Here is a 19,274-nt window from a genome sequence, read left to right as displayed (position 1 = left end):
AAGGAATCCAGATTATTAGACAAATTACTTTAAATTAAGTCAGTTTATTATAAATTAAACTGACTAAAAAGAAAAAAGAAGAAACTTTGGAATTCATGTTAGTACCAGTCCTTTATGTCCATTTCACCAAAAATTAAGTACGAGTTTGGTGGCGCGCGTAGCGGCAAAATGAAGAAACACATGCAATATTATAGAGTATTCTGAAAATATACGAGAAAGAATATACTAATACGAGATATTCAAAGTATATTCTGAGAATATATGAAAAATAATATACAACAAGAGATGTTATGGGATTATTCTCAGTATATTACATCTGTAACGTATATTTACAGTATGAGTATAGAATATTCAAATGATATCATGTGCTGTGTGGGGTGTGATTATAATTATTATTAATTATTACAAATTTTTATTATTAAAATAAATCAGTAAAATTATTTATTATTATTGCTTGTTATATTAATTTATTTAATATAAAAAAGAAATTAATAAAAACATTTATTAATAAAATAATTAGTTACTTTAATAATTTATTAAATAATTAGTTAATCAATATTTGATAACATATTGTTTATTTATTGTTGTTATATTAATATAATTAATATAATACATACATACATACATACATACATTTCTTTTATTTTTACACAGTCATTTTATCTTTATATATGAATTGAATTCAAATTCATTGCGTACATACGTGCAGTTACTAGAAGTAAAGAAAATTAAGACAAATTAAAGAAATAAAGAAATTAAGGAAGAAAGGAAGGAAGGAAAGGAAGAAGGAAAACTAGAAAGAAAGAATTTGTAGAAAGAAGAAAGAAAAGAAAAGAAGAAAGATAGAAAAAAGGAATACAGGAAAGGAAGGAAGAATAAGAAAGAAAGAATTTACACAAACACAAAGATTTGTTCGCAATTATTAATTTCAGGTAAATTATATAATATAAAAAATATATAAATATATTTATTATTATATTATTTTACAAAAATGATTTTTCTTATTTGAAATATGTGAATATTCTTCAAATTATATTTGTTTTGATATAATTAATATAAATTGATATTTGATATCATATATTTCTTACAAATATTTCTTCTCTTCAATTAGAAAAAAAACATTAATATCAAAAAACATTAATATTAAAGGTTCAAAAAATATGCAATGTTACTTTTACCTTCTTTCTATGATTAAATTTTGTGAAAATTTATTTTATTAGCTAATTAGTTAATAACTTAATTATAACAATAATAACATATGTTCCTTTATATATATTTATGATGTATTCATTTTGTCATTAAGCTTAATATTTATGGACATTGTATATTTAATGCAAAAATTTATAATTATTTATCGAGGTTTTTTTATAACTATTACTTTACTCTGATATGAAGAATTATTTAACTGCATTATTAATTAAAGATTCTTTGATTTTATATGTATAAATACATTTCTTTTATTATATTCTATAAAAATGATTTTACTTAAATGAGTTGTTTGATATAATTAACATGGTTTAAATGATATTATTTGATATAATTTTTTATAAATATTCTTCTTTTTAATTAAAAAAATATATTAACATCAAAGATTCAAAAAATGAAACTTATCCAATATTACACTTATCTTTTTTCTGCGATTAAATTTTAAAAGTTTATTTTGTTAGATTTATTAGTTAACAATTTCCATTTCTAAAAAAGATAAAATGTGTGTGTGTGTGTGTGTGTATATATATATATACACACACACACACATTATATATATATATATATATATATATATATATATATATATATATATATATATATATATACAGGGTGACCCATTTTAACTTAGGCAGCCAAATAACTCGAAAAATAAGCAAGATAGAGAAAAATGTTTTAGACAAAAGTTGTATGGTTTCGAGGGGGCCATAAGATGGTATCATTGGTTTGACCTTGAAGAGTCATTTGAAGGTCACGTGAAGGTCACTTCAATTTTTTTAAATGGAACATCCTATATATTTTTGTACATTCTTGTAGCATATTTCGAGAGCTTTCCAAAACACTATAATTAAGTACCTTTCCGTTAAGTACTTTTTGAGTTATGATGCTTGAAATAATTTCTTAATTTTACATAAACCGTAAAATATCTTGTAAAATATTCATTTTTCGATTATCTTACCTTAATACTTTTATGTACAAAATAATGAGAGGAATCAATTGGTGTAAAGAAAACACATAGTTGTTTTTAAGAAAAAATATGGAATTGTTAATTGCAAATTACATATTTTTTCTTCGAAACAACTATGTGTTTTCTTTACACCAATTGATTCCTCTCATTATTTTGTACATAAAACTATTAAGGTAAGATAATCGAAAAATGAATATTTTACAAGATATTTTACGGTTTATGTAAAATTAAGAAATTATTTCAAGCCTCATAACTCAAAAAGTACTTAACGAAAATGTACTTAATTATAGTGTTTTGGAAAGCTCTCGAGATGAGCTACAAGAATGTACAAAAATATATAGGATGTTCCATTTAAAAAAATTGAAGTGACCTTCACGTGACCTTCAAATGACTCTTCAAGGTCAAACCAATGATACCATCTTATGGCCCCCTCGAAACCATACAACTTTTGTCTAAAACATTTTTCTCTATTTTGCTTATTTTTCGAGTTATTTGGCTGCCTAAGTTAAAATGGGTCACCCTGTATATTGTAACGGGCGGTTTTTCGTGTACCGCGGAAACGCAATTATATGGATAGCCGTCGGATCCAGGTGGCGGAATCAATAATTCGGTAACGCGGAAATGTGTGTGCAATAAGTCTTTATTGTTTCCTGTGTGAATGTACAAATGTGTTGTGTATGCGCGTGTATATGTGCGTGTATAAATGTATATGTACAGATGCGGTGTGTGTGTGTGAATGTGTATGCGCGTGTATAAATGTATATGTACAGATGTGTCGAGTGTGTGTGTGTATAAATGTATCAATTATTTCCGGGCGCGATGCACTCGCCCGTTTCCCGGTATCGGCGCGTTATCGCTTTCTTGCGACTCGTCGGGCGTGTTTTTGTCGCGGTTTTTATGCACGGTTCGTAGCGCTCAGCTGTTTGGCTTTAATTCGGTCGGCTTTAATCTTATTTGATATTTGGATCGTTTCTTAATAATTCCCAGATGGATTGCGGGTTTTTGGAAGGCGTCGCGACGCTAGCGAGCGTCGGAGGCGGCTCTCGTTCCACCTCGTGAAGGCGCGATGCCTGATAAGGATCTTGGTTCGGAGGCGATTTCACAGACGCCGATATCGATCGGCGGAGGCAGCGTTCTCACTACCTTCTGGCCTTGTTATTCTCGCAAGGATTTCTCTGAGCTGCTTTGCTTGCCTTCTGACTAGCTTGGCGCTTGAGAGGATCGCAAGGATCTGTCTGGTTGTGCCGTCGAGAGCCCGTTTTATACTCGGCTAACTACCCGCGCCGGCGTATTCGGTAATTACCCCCACCGAGCGGCGGTAAAAATCGGAGCGGTTCGGGTCCGCCCGGGGGAGTTCGGGGTGCCGAACGCGGGCTCTCAGCCGCCGGTAACGGTTCCCGACGGTAGTCTCTCAATAGTTGAGAGTCCCTGCTCGGTTGTTCTCTAAACGTTAAAAAATGGGCGCACTGCGCCTCTGCCATTGCCCGACCGATGTTCGTCGGGCGGCAGCTTCCGGCCGGTGTTCGCCGGGAAACGATGCATTCGGGGGTGCATCGTTACAATATATATATATATATATATATATATATGGGGCGTTCTCTGTCAAGAAGGCCACCCCCCTGCCCACTTCAATTTTTGAGATAAAATGCTCTAAAAGGGCTTAAAATTTTCGTTGAAGTGTCTATTTTTCAATGCCGTATGGCGTTTTTGAAAATTCAAAATGGCGGACTCAGAATCACGATTAGAATGGAAAAAGCCATTAAAAGCACGATAATATTAGGCAACAAATTTTAAATTTTGTCGGTTATATGAGTACGAATAGTCATTTTCGATGTATTTTTGCCTGCTGAACATGAATCCGTTGTCCACATTCGGCTAGCATGTCACAATTTTGAGAAAAATGGCATCAAAGTTGTAGAAACGCCTTTTTTATGGTTTTCGTGACGTTGTAGCACGGCAGCAAATTTTTTTCCTTAATTTCATTAATGCCATGCGAAAGTGCCAACTTTTAGCTTTATAATGCCTTATGCTTCGTTTTGGTATGATTATTCGTTTCTGAGATATAGCTAGAATTACAGAACTAAAGTTAAATATTACACTGGACCCTCGAGAAAATGTATCGTTCGGGCACTCTAGGCACTCAGACGAGGGAACCCCTTCTCCCGCTCAGCTCAGGACCGTCAACACGTATCGCTTCGCCTAATTGTCATTGAAAGACATATTTCGGGCCAAGTTTACGTGCAGTGAGGCCGCGAGGTGACGTATTACTACGGAAGTAAGTTATTGTTTCTGCGCACGCTCCGCGGGCGTGGCTTAGCGCCTGAGTCGACACTTAGGAAAAATTCACACGCGCGAGGGACAGTATCTCGAGGATCCAGTGTATATAATAAATATTTCTCAGTCTTGTCTTGGATTAGAATCTCACAATACATTTATTAGTCACAGAATTCATCGAGTTAATTAACTATAGTTTGCAACTTAGCTAATAATTGATAAGTTTCTTTATGTTTAATTACAAAAATATTTAACTCACATTTTTGTCTTTTTTTTTATGACCGAATTGTATTCCTTCTACAATTATCCCAATTATTCCTTATCTCATATCAAAAATAAAAAAATGTCGGCTACATTTCATACAGATAGATGTGTGAATCCGTTCAGGAAACCTGGTGAAAAGGGACATCTTGGTAAAGATTTACGAGTGATACCAAAGTTCATATTAGACAAATTTCCTGATATACCGACCAATTCTAAAATTTGTTCTGGATGTAGGAAAAAAGGTAGGACTAAATTAGAAAATGCTGATATGTCTTTAGATGAATCTAATGATTGTATCACAAACACGGAATTTGATGGAAGTTCATTAGCAATGGATATTGATAATTCAAAGATTGCTCACGATGGTGAAGATAACCTCCGATCACCTAGAGAAATTGAACTGGAAGAAATGCTTGATGGTCTTAAACAAAAATTTTTCAGCTTGAAACACAGTGATCCTTTAAGGGTGCGAATTCTCACCATAGCTCCGTCGTCTTGGAGTGTAAGAAAGATAGCACAAGAGTTTGGTGCATCACGATTTTTAGCAAAAAAAATCGAAGGAACTGAAGTCTAACCACGGCGTGTTAGCTGATACTACTACAAGAGTTGGGAAAGTTTTACCGCAAACTACTGTAACCAAAATAATCGAGTTTTACAATAGTGACATAAACAGCAGGAAAATGCCTGGAATGAAGGATGCCATTTCCTTAATAATTGACGGTAAACGGACAATGGTGCAGAAACGTCTTTTGTTGTTAAATTTAAAAGAACTGTATGTCTCATTTAAAGAATCTAACCCAAAATATGATGTTAGCTTTAGTACATTTGCTAAACTTAGACCTAGAAATTGCATACTCGCTGGGGCTTCTGGAACACACTCCGTTTGTGTTTGCACAATCCATGAAAATATCAAGTTAATGATCGATGCAATTGATGTACGAAAACTAACAAAAAATACAGACAAGCCACTTTCCAATTATAAAGATTGTTTGAATGAAATTATGTGTAAGGAACCGAGTCCTGATTGCTACCTTGATGAATGTGACCAATGCCCAGGTACTACTGAGCTTTCTACAAAACTATCTAAACTATTGGACAATTCATGCATTTCTCACGTGCAATGTTCTTTATGGACCGAAACCGATCGATCAACTCTATTAACGCAACAACTAAAAGTTGATGAGTTCATAAACGAGCTATGCAACAGGTTGCAAATTCTGAAACCTCATTCATTTATCGCTAAACAACAAACGCTTTTCATTTCAGAAAAGAAAAAGAATCTTCGTGAAGGTGAAGAAGTAATTGTGATGTTTGACTTCTCTGAAAACTATTCGTATGTTTGTCAAGATGCCTCACAAGCATTCCACTTCAACAATGATCAGTGCACTGTGTTTCCTGTTATTTACTATTATAAAGAAAATTCGGAATTAAAGCACAAGAGTAACGTATTTTCATCAGAAAGTTTGAAACACGACACTGCTGCCGTTTATACTATACAAACATTATTAATACCGGAGATAAAAAAAGATGTCAAAAATCTTAAAAGAATTATATACATGACTAATGGGGCAAAACAGCATTTTAAAAATAAATTTCAAATTGCTAACTTAGTTCATCATAAAGAGATTTCAATGTTCAAGCAGAGTGGCATTATAGTGCGACTGCTCACGGTAAAAGCGGTTATGACGGCATCGGTGCTACATTTAAAAGAGAGGCATATAAAGCAAGTCTTGTTGCTAAGCCACAGAATGCAATACTAACACCTCACGTTCTTTTTAATTGGGCTAAAAAACATTTGAAGAACATAAGGGTTTTTTATTTTAAGAAAACTGATCATGAGAGGATAAGAAGAAAACTTAATAAGAGATTTGAAATTGCTCAGCCTGTACCGCAAATTCTTAAGAATCATGGATATATAGTTGATGGCGAGAACAATGTATTAATCAAAACCCAGACAGCACAGTAACGTTTTAAAAACGTATTAAAAACATATATACTGGACGTTTCGGACGTATTTAAAACATCCAGATTAGATCGTTGAACGTTTTTAAGACATTTTAAAAATATCCAATGTTACTTTCTTGGACATTCAAAAAATGTCCATTTTAAGTACAAAATAGACCAAAATTGGACCTGTTTCGAACATTAAAAAAACTTTTAAAAATAGGTAGATATGTAGATAAAATATTATTCAATTTTAATGCAAATTAGAGTTAACTTGTTAGTAAAACTTGGACAGTATTCATATTTCAATCTTATATTGAAGAGTGTCTTAAAATCCCATTCAACCAATGAAATGGCCGCAGCATTATTTCATTAGTTAAATGAGATTTTATAAGACAATCTTAGAAATAAGATTGAACTATGAATACCGTCCAATGAGTTTTGTTAACAAGTTAATTCTAATTTGCATTAAAATTGAATAATATTTTATCTATATACCTACCTATTTAAAAAAATTCTTTTAATGTTTGAAAGTATTGACTACCGTCCATATTAATGTGTAAAATATTTTAATATCCTACTAAAAAATTAAGTTCCTAATATAGCTTTAACATCAAATTTTAACAAACAAAAAATTCAATATAGTAATTTTTATTATAACATATTACATATTTATTGTGATTATATATTCTTGTAATATTTTTTTTATTATATATTAATAAAACTGTTTTCGAACTTTATATTCTTTATAAAAAATATATATTATATACTCTTATAAATAAGAGTATATAAATATGTATATAAATATAAAATATTTTTTATAATATATCTTTATTTATAAAAGAAATAATAAAATTTTTAAACGAAACAAAAATATTCTTTGAATAAAATAAAATAACAATTTAAACGAAATCTCTTTTAAAATTAATTATTTCTTATTTAATTATGTCTTAATTTTCCCCTCTCAGCAGCTCTTCTCAACCATCCTTGGATACATTTTTCCGAATGTTTAGTTGTTTCGCAATATCTTCCTTTCGTTGATGCACCTATTTAAAATAATATCATTAAAATATAATATTAAAATTATTTTATTTATGCAATTTAACAAAATAATAAGCAAAATAAATTATGCTATGTGTATGATTATATGTTTATTATTTTGAATTATTTGGGAATTGCTAATTTTTTGTAAGAAAGTACTATCAAGAGACATAGTAGTGTCTTATACAGGTAGAATAGGATTGCGTTTCACGCATAATACGCGCCTTTATCTAATTAAATCTAACCTAATAGTATACTATTAGATGTAGTATTATGTACTATTTAAATTATATGTGCATATGCATAAAATAGAATGCAGTGAATCAAACGCATGCAAATTTCTAATTTTCTAATTTAACTTATCTTCAGTACAGATGAGTGATGAGTGATGAATATGAAATGATAGAATAGTAAAGATGACATAAAGCTAAAAAGAAATAAAATTTACATTAAACAATTTAAACTTATAATTTTAATTTTGTAACTTATATTATTCAAATAAAACTAGCAATTTATTAAGTTTTATTTAAAGTTTTATTTAAAGTTTTATTTGAAATTTTATCTAGCAATAAAATGAGATACTTGTTTAGAATTACTTATTTATCTCTTTCAATAAAATGTTTATTCAATGTTTCTTTGTTTGTAAAAAAAAGAAACAATAAATTATTGCCACTTGACAATAGGCAGATAGTCAAATATATAAGCTTAAGATTAAAAAATCTTCTTAACAATATAGAAATTTAAATTTAAAGGCCATAAGAGCTAAACGCGGATGATAGTGCGTAAGTTCAACGAGAAAATAAGTTTTTCGTTGAAACTTATTTGTGTGCGCAGGGCACAAATTTTCTTGGTACGAATTGTATTCTCGAATTGAGAATTATTTAAATTTGCTTGGTATCGTACCAAGAAAATTTGTGCCCTGCGCACACAAATAAGTTTCAACGAAAAACTTATTTTCTCGTTGAACTTACGCACTATCATCCGCGTTTAGCTCTTATGGCCTTTAAATTTAAGTTTATGTTTTATACACAGAGCCTAATTTCTTATATAGTTATTTAAAATATAGAAATTATTTTGATTTTAAAATAATAATGTGCCATAGCACGTATATAAAATTATATATATAATTTTATATTATATCATATGCATATAATGTGAAATATATTAGTGCAATATTTTATGTAAAACAAAATCTGTTCTTCATTATATACTTACAATGCTTATCAAGAAATGGGATTTTAACTTCTACGCAAAAGAAAATTGATTATGCTTTCATCAAAGTAATAAATTTTCTTTTGCATAGAAGTTGAAATTCTATTAGAATATTATATAATCACAGTTTTTGATTACATTGTAAACATATATATGTGAAGTAGTCCTGTTTTACATGATAAGTTGCAAACTTATATAAATCTACAATATAAATTTCACTTATAACGTAAGCTGCTTACTGCTACAAGCAAAACGATATTTATAATTGTAAGATTTACATATATTTGCAACTTTGTACATATATATAATATATATGTGCATAAAATAACACCTTTATATTATTTTAATAAAGTATATTATACATAAATTTTATTTTTATATCAGTATCACCACCAACGAGATATAATAGTATCTCGTCGGTGGTATCACAGATTTTCTAACCTTAAAAGTATTACTATTTTTATAGTTTAAAATATCGTCTCTTCTTCAAGCAATGTTATATACTTTTTTACAGTATGTTGTATCTAAAAATATTATAATTAATAATATATGTATTAATATTATTTATTCCTTACTGTTAAAAACGAAAATTACCAGATAATAACTGTTGCAGACACAATGACACAGCACTCCAGCGTTTTAAGGGCGTGTTCCAAAATTCACTGCCAGCGCTGAAAATCTATAGTTCACGTTATGTATATTATATATTTTCAGCGCTGGCAGTGAATTTTGGAACATAACCTAAGTGGTAAAGCAGTGATGCCAACGCAGTATATACTTGTGTAGTACGCATTCACGCTTCTGTGCATATATACATATACGACAAAGCAGAATATGGCATCACTGGACTAAAATTTCTTCTCGCGCAGACGCTCCACATATTATAGCAGCTAGTGAAATCCAAAAATACTGTACAACGAATAAACTTGAAATTATAATTATTAAAATATTTTTAGTGTGAAAAATATTTTCAATGTTGTTATAATTTAATAAACAAAACAATATATTTTTTTTAGCAAATTTATTAAGAAAATTTGATCTGCTAGTAGATATTTTATCGTCTCAAAGATGTCTTAGGAATGTCTTCTGGACATTATTTGGATGTGCGTGCTGTCTGATTTTTTTTATCCATTATTTTTATCGATTTAGACTACACTCTGATTAGAGTATCTCTATTAGATATCAAAGAAAATTGATAAATGTTTCACACAAACAATCATAAATTTTTTGAACAAAAATTTTTGTATATATATAATACATTAAATGGACATTTTTAAAACGTGTAATTATAAATATATTTTGGATGTCTATTAATGTATGTTTTTAAAACGTTCATATTATATCCATGGATCTTTGGACTAAATAAAAACCAAAATTGGATGTCCATTGGATATTTGGTGCTGTCTGGGAAGGTATTCCAATGATACAAATGGGACGCTATGGTAGTTATGCGGGAGAAAGGGATACAGAATTTAAAAAAAATATTTCATGACACATCCACCCACCCACAGACACACACACGCATGCACGTGAGAGGCAAGGGGACTCACGTAAATAAAGCACCCCAAGCGTGAGAGGCAAGGGGACTCACGTAAATGAAGCACCCCAAGCGTGAGAGGCAAGAGGACTCACATAAATCAAGCACCCCAAAGAGATGAAAGCCCCGCCACGTCCACGTCGTTCATCCTGGGTACTGCTAAGCACGGGAAAATGCGTCAGTCGGTCTGGAGCTGGTTGACCATCAAACAGAATCAGTTCAGCGCGCAACCGGTGTTTCTAATTCTAGCTATATCTCAGATCACGAAAACCATAAAAAAGGCGTTTCTACAACTTTGATGCCATTTTTCTCAAAATTGTGACATGCTAGCCGAATGTGGACAACGGATTCATGTTCAGCAGGCAAAAATACATCGAAAATGACTATTCGTACTCATATAACCGACAAAATTTAAAATTTGTTGCCTAATATTATCGTGCTTTTAATGGCTTTTTCCATTCTAATCGTGATTCTGAGTCCGCCATTTTGAATTTTCAAAAACGCCATACGGCATTGAAAAATAGACACTTCAACGAAAATTTTAAGCCCTTTTAGAGCATTTTATCTCAAAAATTGAAGTGGGCAGGGGGGTGGCCTTCTTGACAGAGAACGCCCCATATATATATATATATATATATATATATTGTAACGATGCACCCCCGAATGCATCGTTTCCCGGCGAACACCGGCCGGAAGCTGCCGCCCGACGAACATCGGTCGGGCAATGGCAGAGGCGCAGTGCGCCCATTTTTTAACGTTTAGAGAACAACCAAGCAGGGACTCTCAACTATTGAGAGACTACCGTCGGGAACCGTTACCGGCGGCTGAGAGCCCGCGTTCGGCACCCCGAACTCCCCCGGGCGGACCCGAACCGCTCCGATTTTTACCGCCGCTCGGTGGGGGTAATTACCGAATACGCCGGCGCGGGTAGTTAGCCGAGTATAAAACGGGCTCTCGACGGCACAACCAGACAGATCCTTGCGATCCTCTCAAGCGCCAAGCTAGTCAGAAGGCAAGCAAAGCAGCTCAGAGAAATCCTTGCGAGAATAACAAGGCCAGAAGGTAGTGAGAACGCTGCCTCCGCCGATCGATATCGGCGCCTGTGAAATCGCCTCCGAACCAAGATCCTTATCAGGCATCGCGCCTTCACGAGGTGGAACGAGAGCCGCCTCCGACGCTCGCTAGCGTCGCGACGCCTTCCAAAAACCCGCAATCCATCTGGGAATTATTAAGAAACGATCCGAATATCAAATAAGATTAAAGCTGAAGAAAAAATATGTAATTTGCAATTAACAATTCCATATTTTTTCTTAAAAACAACTATGTGTTTTCTTTACACCAATTGATTCCTCTCATTATTTTGTACGTAAAAGTATTAAGGTAAGATAATCGAAAAATGAATATTTTACAAGATATTTTACGGTTTATGTAAAATTAAGAAATTATTTCAAGCCTCATAACTCAAAAAGTACTTAACGAAAAGGTACTTAATTATAGTGTTTTGGAAAGCTCTCGAGATAAGCTACAAGAGTGTGCAAAAATATATAGGGTGTTCCATTTAAAAAAATTGAAGTGACCTTCACGTGACCTTCAAATGACTCTTCAGTGTCAAACCAATGATACCATCTTATGGCTCCCTCGAAACCATAAAACTTTTGTCTGAAACATTTTTCTCTAAAATGCTTTGTTTCCGAAATAATTGCGTGCGTTAATTAGAATGGCTCACCCTGTATATAATGTCATCTTTGCCATTAACTTTAATATTGAAATATAAAGAAAAAAAAGAAGAAAGAAGGAAAACTAAGAAAGAGTTTATAGGGAGAAGAAGGATAGAAAGAAGGAATAGAGGAAAGGAAGGAAGAATAAGAAAGAGAAAATTTAAACGAACACAGATTCTGTTTGCTTATTAAGGTATATAATTTTAAAAATATATTTTTTTATTATTGTATTAATCTATAAAAATTATTTTTCTTATTTGACATATGCGCATATTCTTCAAAATATATGTATTTTGATACAATTAAATTTTTGATACAATTTTTTACAAATTATCCTTCTCTTCAGTTAGAAAAAGTATGTTAACAACAAAAGTCCAAAATATATCCGATATTCTTATCTTCTTTCCAAGATCAAATTTTATAAAGTTTAATTTTATTAAATTATTAGTTGACTTAATTAAAATAATAATTACTATGTTCCTTTGTGATATATTTATGTCATTAATTTTATATATACATTCCGCGTAACTAAAATGTTTCAATATTGCTACATTATGCGCTACATATTTAGTCTCATTACTTTTGTGACAAACCATGTATATATTTTAAAAGAATATTAATTTGAAACCCGATTTCATGTAATAATATTTGTTTTGATATAATTAAAATTAACACGTTTAAAGAAAATTAATTTAATTAATTAATTAAAGCACTATTAATATTTGATATTTTATTATATTATTAAATTTTATCGTTGTCATTATTTAAATTTGAACACAAAATTTTTAAACAATTGAATAATTTATTTGATAATATAATTCTATTCTATATTTTCTTCTCCCATAATACTTTTTTTATTTAAATTCCTCTTATTTTATTTTCTATTTGTTTAAATGTTTTTTATTCTGCAAACATAAAAAATTTCTTCTTGCATTTAAAACATGTATTAAAAAGTTAAGTAAATATCTTTTATGTAAGTATATATTTATTATTTAATATAACACTATTTCCGAAAATAATTTTAATTTTTCTAATCTTATTAAATATGATTTTTATAGTAAATACTTATAGATAATAAATATTAAAAATAGGAATAAATAGTAATAATGATATTATTATAATTAATATTTATAAAAATCATTGTTAAAAGAAAATAACTTTGTATTGAAAAGAAATTTATTTTTGTAAGAAGAGAAATTTTGAAAAAATTAAATAAAAATGTTTACCGATGAACAAATACACGAAATTAAAGATGTAAATCCGAATGAATTGTTTACCAAAAATGAAGAAATTGACGCAATTCGATTATATGATTCGACAGTGTGAGTAGTAAAAGTAAAATAAAAATATTACAGTTATAATTATTTTATAAAAAATATTTGTTTCAAATATATATGTTTTAAATATATTTATAAGCATGTTATACTTCACATAGAGAAATTATTGGCTTCGTGGATGGCATTGAAGCTCCACGATTAATAGGAAATAATAAACAGTATAATTTTTTTTAAATTTTATCTTAACAATGGTAATGGAAAACGAATACAAACAGTAGCATGGAATGAAAATGTAGATATTGTGGAAAAGTACATACAATCAAATTATGTAAGTTAGCTTATATCTTTTATAATTTTATATTTTATATTTTAATTTATGTTTTTATTTTAATTTATATTATAATATTATAATTCATACAGAATAGATTCTTTTAGTACAAATTTTATTTCATTTTTATTTATTTTTTTATTTTTATAATCTTTTTTATTTCATTTTTTTTTATTTTTTAGTATAAAAATATTGTAATATTATACCGCGTAATACAAAATTTAAAATTATTTTTTAATATTTATTTTTATATATTTACCTCCATTATTCCTTATTTCAATAGACAAGCTAACTCTGTGGATTTTATTTTTACAAGAGATTATATTATAATATAGTATAGTAATATATAGTTGTAATAATGTATGTGTTTACTCTTTTAATAAACTAAAAAAAATCTTTAATTCTATTATAATTATGTATTCAATTATAAATACTGATTCTGAAATATTTTTATTACTATATATTACTTCGAAGTAGTTTACAGCAATTAATAAATGCGTATGGAATAAAATAATTGTAAATTGTATGTCAATAGATTATATACTTAGATGGTTTACAAGCAAGACCACCAAAATTTTCACATTACAATAACGGTAGTGTACCTTTTGAATTACAAGTTCAAAGCAGTACAGTTGCTTCCACTTTGGGAAAATATGAATCTGTATCATCTTTAAATACAAAACCCGATGAAGTAAAATTGAGCGAAATGTTTACTACATCGAATCGCATTAGTAAGTTTTATGCACTTTTCTTATATTTTTCTATATTATATTTTATATTATATACTATATTATATATTTCTTATATTTTTAATTTTATTAAAAAATTTTATGTTTAGTATTATAATTTTATTTATACATTTTTAAATATAATAAATAAATAATAATATATATAATAAATGATAATAAATTTGCAGTATTACAAGGATATATAAAAACGAATTTTAGTAGCGTTTGTAATAATAAATTAAACAAAAAAATTAGTTGTGGATCAATCACAGATGGTACATTAAAATTGGAGATTCACATTATAAATTTTGTAGATGACAATTATTTTGAAAATGATATACGGAAAGGAGATAAAATTGAAGTTATAGAAATAATGAACAATGCAGGTACATATAAATGTTTAATTATCGCTTTAATAAAGGGTGTCCCAGAATTCGCGGATACAGAATGCACAGCGTGATTTTCCGTGCTAAAAGAAAACTTTTTCTTCTGACAAAATTGCGTCTGAACACTATTTTTTAATTCATGCATAATCTGGAGCGCTCATTCGTTTCCTTTAAGTTGTTCTCATTTAGACAATAATGCTCAGACGCAATTTTGTTAGAGGAAAATATTGTTTCTTTTGGCACGGTCAATTACTCTGTGCATTCCGTATTCACGAATTCTAGGACACCCTGTATAAAATTATGTTCTATGGTTAAAATTAAACAACGTTAGATGTATAGTTACTATTACGATAAGTATTGAAAAGTTAAATATACATGCACAAGTACAAATATTATAAACATCTGTGTATATACGTACGTGTGCATGCATGCGTGAGTGCGTGCGTGCGTGCGTGTGTGTGTGTGTGTGTGTGTGTGTGTGCGCGTGCGTGCGTGCGTGCGTGCATGCATGCGTGCATTGTATACATATACTAATAAATATAAAATAAGTCTTTATACAGGGCGATCCTGAAAAACGATCCGTCTATAAAATGACGTATTCCTGACACCATTCTAAGACAATTTTTCCTTTACCAAAATTTGATTTGAAGCGTAGTTTTTGAATTATTAAAGGAAGTAGTTAACGTATGACGGGTCGAATACAAGAGGCAGGCAAGGGTGGCGCGATTCACCGTCAGACACGGGTGCTTACGCGGGGCGCCTGCTGCGATCAGCTGGTCGCTATACACATACAGACACACATGCGAACACATACATTTTTTTTTTACGCAGGGGAAATCCTCAAGGATACCCCCCCTCCCCGGGGAGAGAGAGAGGGTTATGCCGGACTCCTACCGGCTAAAACCCCTGCGGGTGTCCTCCACCGCGGTGTCACGGGGGAGCCACGGGTACGCCACAGGCATTCTTCCGCGACTCCCCCACCGCAATCCCTCGTTGTAGCCGGGAGGGAGGACACCCGTCCGCCTCCCGGCTCCGTCCAATGGGGTTCTGTCCCGGTGGGAGATCTCCCCGCTCCACACCGGGGCCCCTCTCGCCACGGCCCCTGAACGGGGCCTCTTCTTATGCCGTGGTGAGGGGAAGGGAGGGGGACCACCGAGGAGGGCCATAAGGAGGCCCTCACAGCCCCGGAACCTCCCTCTAGCCCCCTATCTGTCCACCTAGCCTGCAGTGAGGGGGGAGCGGGCTCCCAATAGCCCCCCCCCACTCAATCAGTCCCGCGCTGGGGCCTGGGACCCAGGCACGGGTCTCCTTCTCCTCCCTCGCCGCATCCTCCGGGCCGCGACATCCTGCGCTTCTGGGGGCGGCATCCGTCGACGGACCCTCTCCGCCTCCTCCTTGGTCCTCATGACCTCCTCGTAAAAGGAAGCCACCGCCCTCCATTGCTTCTCCCCCCGCACCATGGCCCGCATCACGGCGCGGAGGGAGAGATCTTCCCCCACCACCGCGGCCAAGGAACGGCGCTGCACCTCCCAGGCCGGACAGGACTCGAGGGTGTGCTGCGCCGTGTCCCGGTCTCCCCTGCAGTGATGGCACCCGGGGTCGCCTCTCTCCCGATGCGGCACAGGTAGTAACCAAAGCAACCATGCCCGGTCACCACCTGCGCCACCCGGAAGGTGATGCGCCCCCAGGTCCTCCCCAGCCACTCCCTGAAAACAGGGAGAATGGCCCCCACTACTCTTTGGCCCTCGTGGGCCGGCCCGGCTAATTGCCGCTGCCAGTCCGCGAGGACCAATTCCACCGCTTGACGGCAAATGGCCCTCCTGGTCCCCGGCCCCACGATGGTTCCCCCCCCACGGAGCTCCCTTACCCCCCAAATGCGAACACATACATTCTCTGTCTGTCTGTCTGTCTGTCTGTCTGTCTGTCTGTCTCTCTCTCTCTCTCTCTCTCTCTCACTCATTCGCTCACTCACTTGTAATTTTTATTTTTTTCGAGAGAGGGGAAAATGCATTTTATGCATACCCACCGGTCGATCCAGTGAGTTATGTGGCACTCGAGTACCAAGTCGAATTACCAACTCGGTATTCCCTACCCACTAAAAACCCCTCTCTTTTCACAAATTTCCTTTGACACACTGTCCCTCTGACTTCCCGAGATCTGTTTTCACATAACGTCAAAAAATAGTTATCATTACCTTGTTCGATGACTTTTGATGTATTGCTGTAATTGCTTGAAGGAGAAATGAATTTTCCGATAGATCGTACGTTCTCAAATTTAACGTAGATATCACGTTGCAAAAGACAAGAAATCCACACTAAATTATTAACTGAAAGTTTTTCTTCTTTCATGAACTGTATTCTTTTATAAACTTTAACGTAATCACATTTATTTACTCACTCGATGAGACGAGAAATTTACTAATGACTCTATCACTGATCACTATTAATCACTGTCGAATAATAACTGTTGGCGATTAAAAATCACTCGATGAAAGAAACACGCGCGGATACGTTACTACACGACGCGACGACGCGACAATACGACGATAATTACTCGGCGACTGCAAGCAGTTTTTTGTCATGGTAGCTTGCGGTAGGTTAAGGTACTACTGGTGCTATCGAACGCGATCATGTGTTCGATTGAAGAATGCGGTAAACATAATAAACATTTAACATATTAATATTATTACTATCATGAATGTGTGTGATATCCATACATCGTATGATATCTATTTAAAAATTAATTAGATTAAATAAGTGTTTTTAAAATATTTATTACTTTTACTATTATCATATAAAATATTAATATTAAATATTTATTTAACTATTTTATCTATTTATTTATTTATTTATCTATTTCACCTATTTATTTTTAACTATTTATTATCAATGATCGAAAATCGGTCATTGATAATAAATAGTTAAAAATAAATAGGTGAAATAGATAAATAAATAAATAAATAGATAAAATAGTTAAATAAATATTTAATATTAATATTTTACATGATAATAGTAAAAGTAATAAATATTTTAAAAACACTTATTTAATCTAATTAATTTTTAAATAGATATCATAGGATGTATGGATATCACACACATTCATGATAGTAATAATATTAATATGTTAAATGTTTATTATGTTTACCGCATTCTTCAATCGAACACATGATCGCGTTCGATAGCACCAGTAGTACCTTAACCTACCGCAAGCTACCATGACAAAAAACTGCTTGCAGTCGCCGAGTAATTATCGTCGTATTGTCGCGTCGTCGCGTCGTGTAGTAACGTATCCGCGCGTGTTTCTTTCATCGAGTGATTTTTAATCGCCAACAGTTATTATTCGACAGTGATTAATAGTGATCAGTGATAGAGTCATTAGTAAATTTCTCGTCTCATCGAGTGAGTAAATAAATGTGATTACGTTAAAGTTTATAAAAGAATACAGTTCATGAAAGAAGAAAAACTTTCAGTTAATAATTTAGTGTGGATTTCTTGTCTTTTGCAACGTGATATCTACGTTAAATTTGAGAACGTACGATCTATCGGAAAATTCATTTCTCCTTCAAGCAATTACAGCAATACATCAAAAGTCATCGAACAAGGTAATGATAACTATTTTTTGACGTTATGTGAAAACAGATCTCGGGAAGTCAGAGGGACAGTGTGTCAAAGGAAATTTGTGAAAAGAGAGGGGTTTTTAGTGGGTAGGGAATACCGAGTTGGTAATTCGACTTGGTACTCGAGTGCCACATAACTCACTGGATCGACCGGTGGGTATGCATAAAATGCATTTTCCCCTCTCTCGAAAAAAATAAAAATTACAAGTGAGTGAGCGAATGAGTGAGAGAGAGAGAGAGAGAGAGAGAGAGAGAGAGAGAGAGAGAGAGAGAGAGATAGACAGACAGACAGACAGACAGACAGAGAGAGAATGTATGTGTTCGCACGCGGGATAGGCCCCGCCGACCTCCGCTACGCCCTCACGTGGAGGGACAAGACGGGGGGGGAGCGGGAGCTGAGGCGTCCCAACAGCGGCAGCAGCAACAGCAGCAGCAGCCACAAGGAAAGCCGCGGCCCTTGAGGAGCGGGACAGGAGGGAAGGAGAAGGAAGGGGAGAAGGAGGCGGCGGAGGAGAGGATGGAGATGGAGGACACTGATGGCCAAAGGTAAGCCAGCGCCCCTATCTATCCTACAGGCCAACCTCAACCACGCCCGCCGTGCGCAGGATCATTTCCTGCACACAATGGCGGAGCGCGGTTGTGGGTTGGGCGTGGTGTCGGAGCAGTACGCGGCCCCCCCCGACCACCCGTCCTGGTTTCCGGGCGGGTGTGCGGGGGGTTCTGTACCCCTGGTGGGTGTCGTGCGGGGGGGCGACGTAGGGTCGCCCCCCTGCAGG

The 19,274-nt window shown here is 33.5% G+C and overlaps 1 long non-coding RNA gene across 2 annotated transcripts; it reads left to right on the top strand.

The window, feature by feature from the left end:
- Nucleotides 1-12,247: 12,247 nt before the first annotated feature.
- Nucleotides 12,248-14,856, top strand: LOC145959193 (uncharacterized). 2 transcript variants are annotated; one of them, XR_014434935.1, is made up of 5 exons: nt 12,248-12,356; nt 13,353-13,485; nt 13,599-13,768; nt 14,304-14,499; nt 14,685-14,856. It is a non-coding gene; the product is annotated as an uncharacterized LOC145959193 (long non-coding RNA). The 2 variants fall into 2 exon arrangements; XR_014434934.1 differs by having other exon boundaries at nt 13,336-13,485.
- The last annotated feature ends 4,418 nt before the right edge of the window (nt 14,857-19,274 follow it).

The sequence above is a fragment of the Camponotus vicinus genome, unplaced genomic scaffold (genome assembly GCF_025532165.1).
Source record: "Camponotus vicinus isolate PSW18456_S1 unplaced genomic scaffold, iyCamVici1.0 SCAF_1, whole genome shotgun sequence".
NCBI lineage: Eukaryota > Metazoa > Arthropoda > Insecta > Hymenoptera > Formicidae > Camponotus > Camponotus vicinus.
This window is presented reverse-complemented; position numbering and strand designations above follow the sequence as displayed.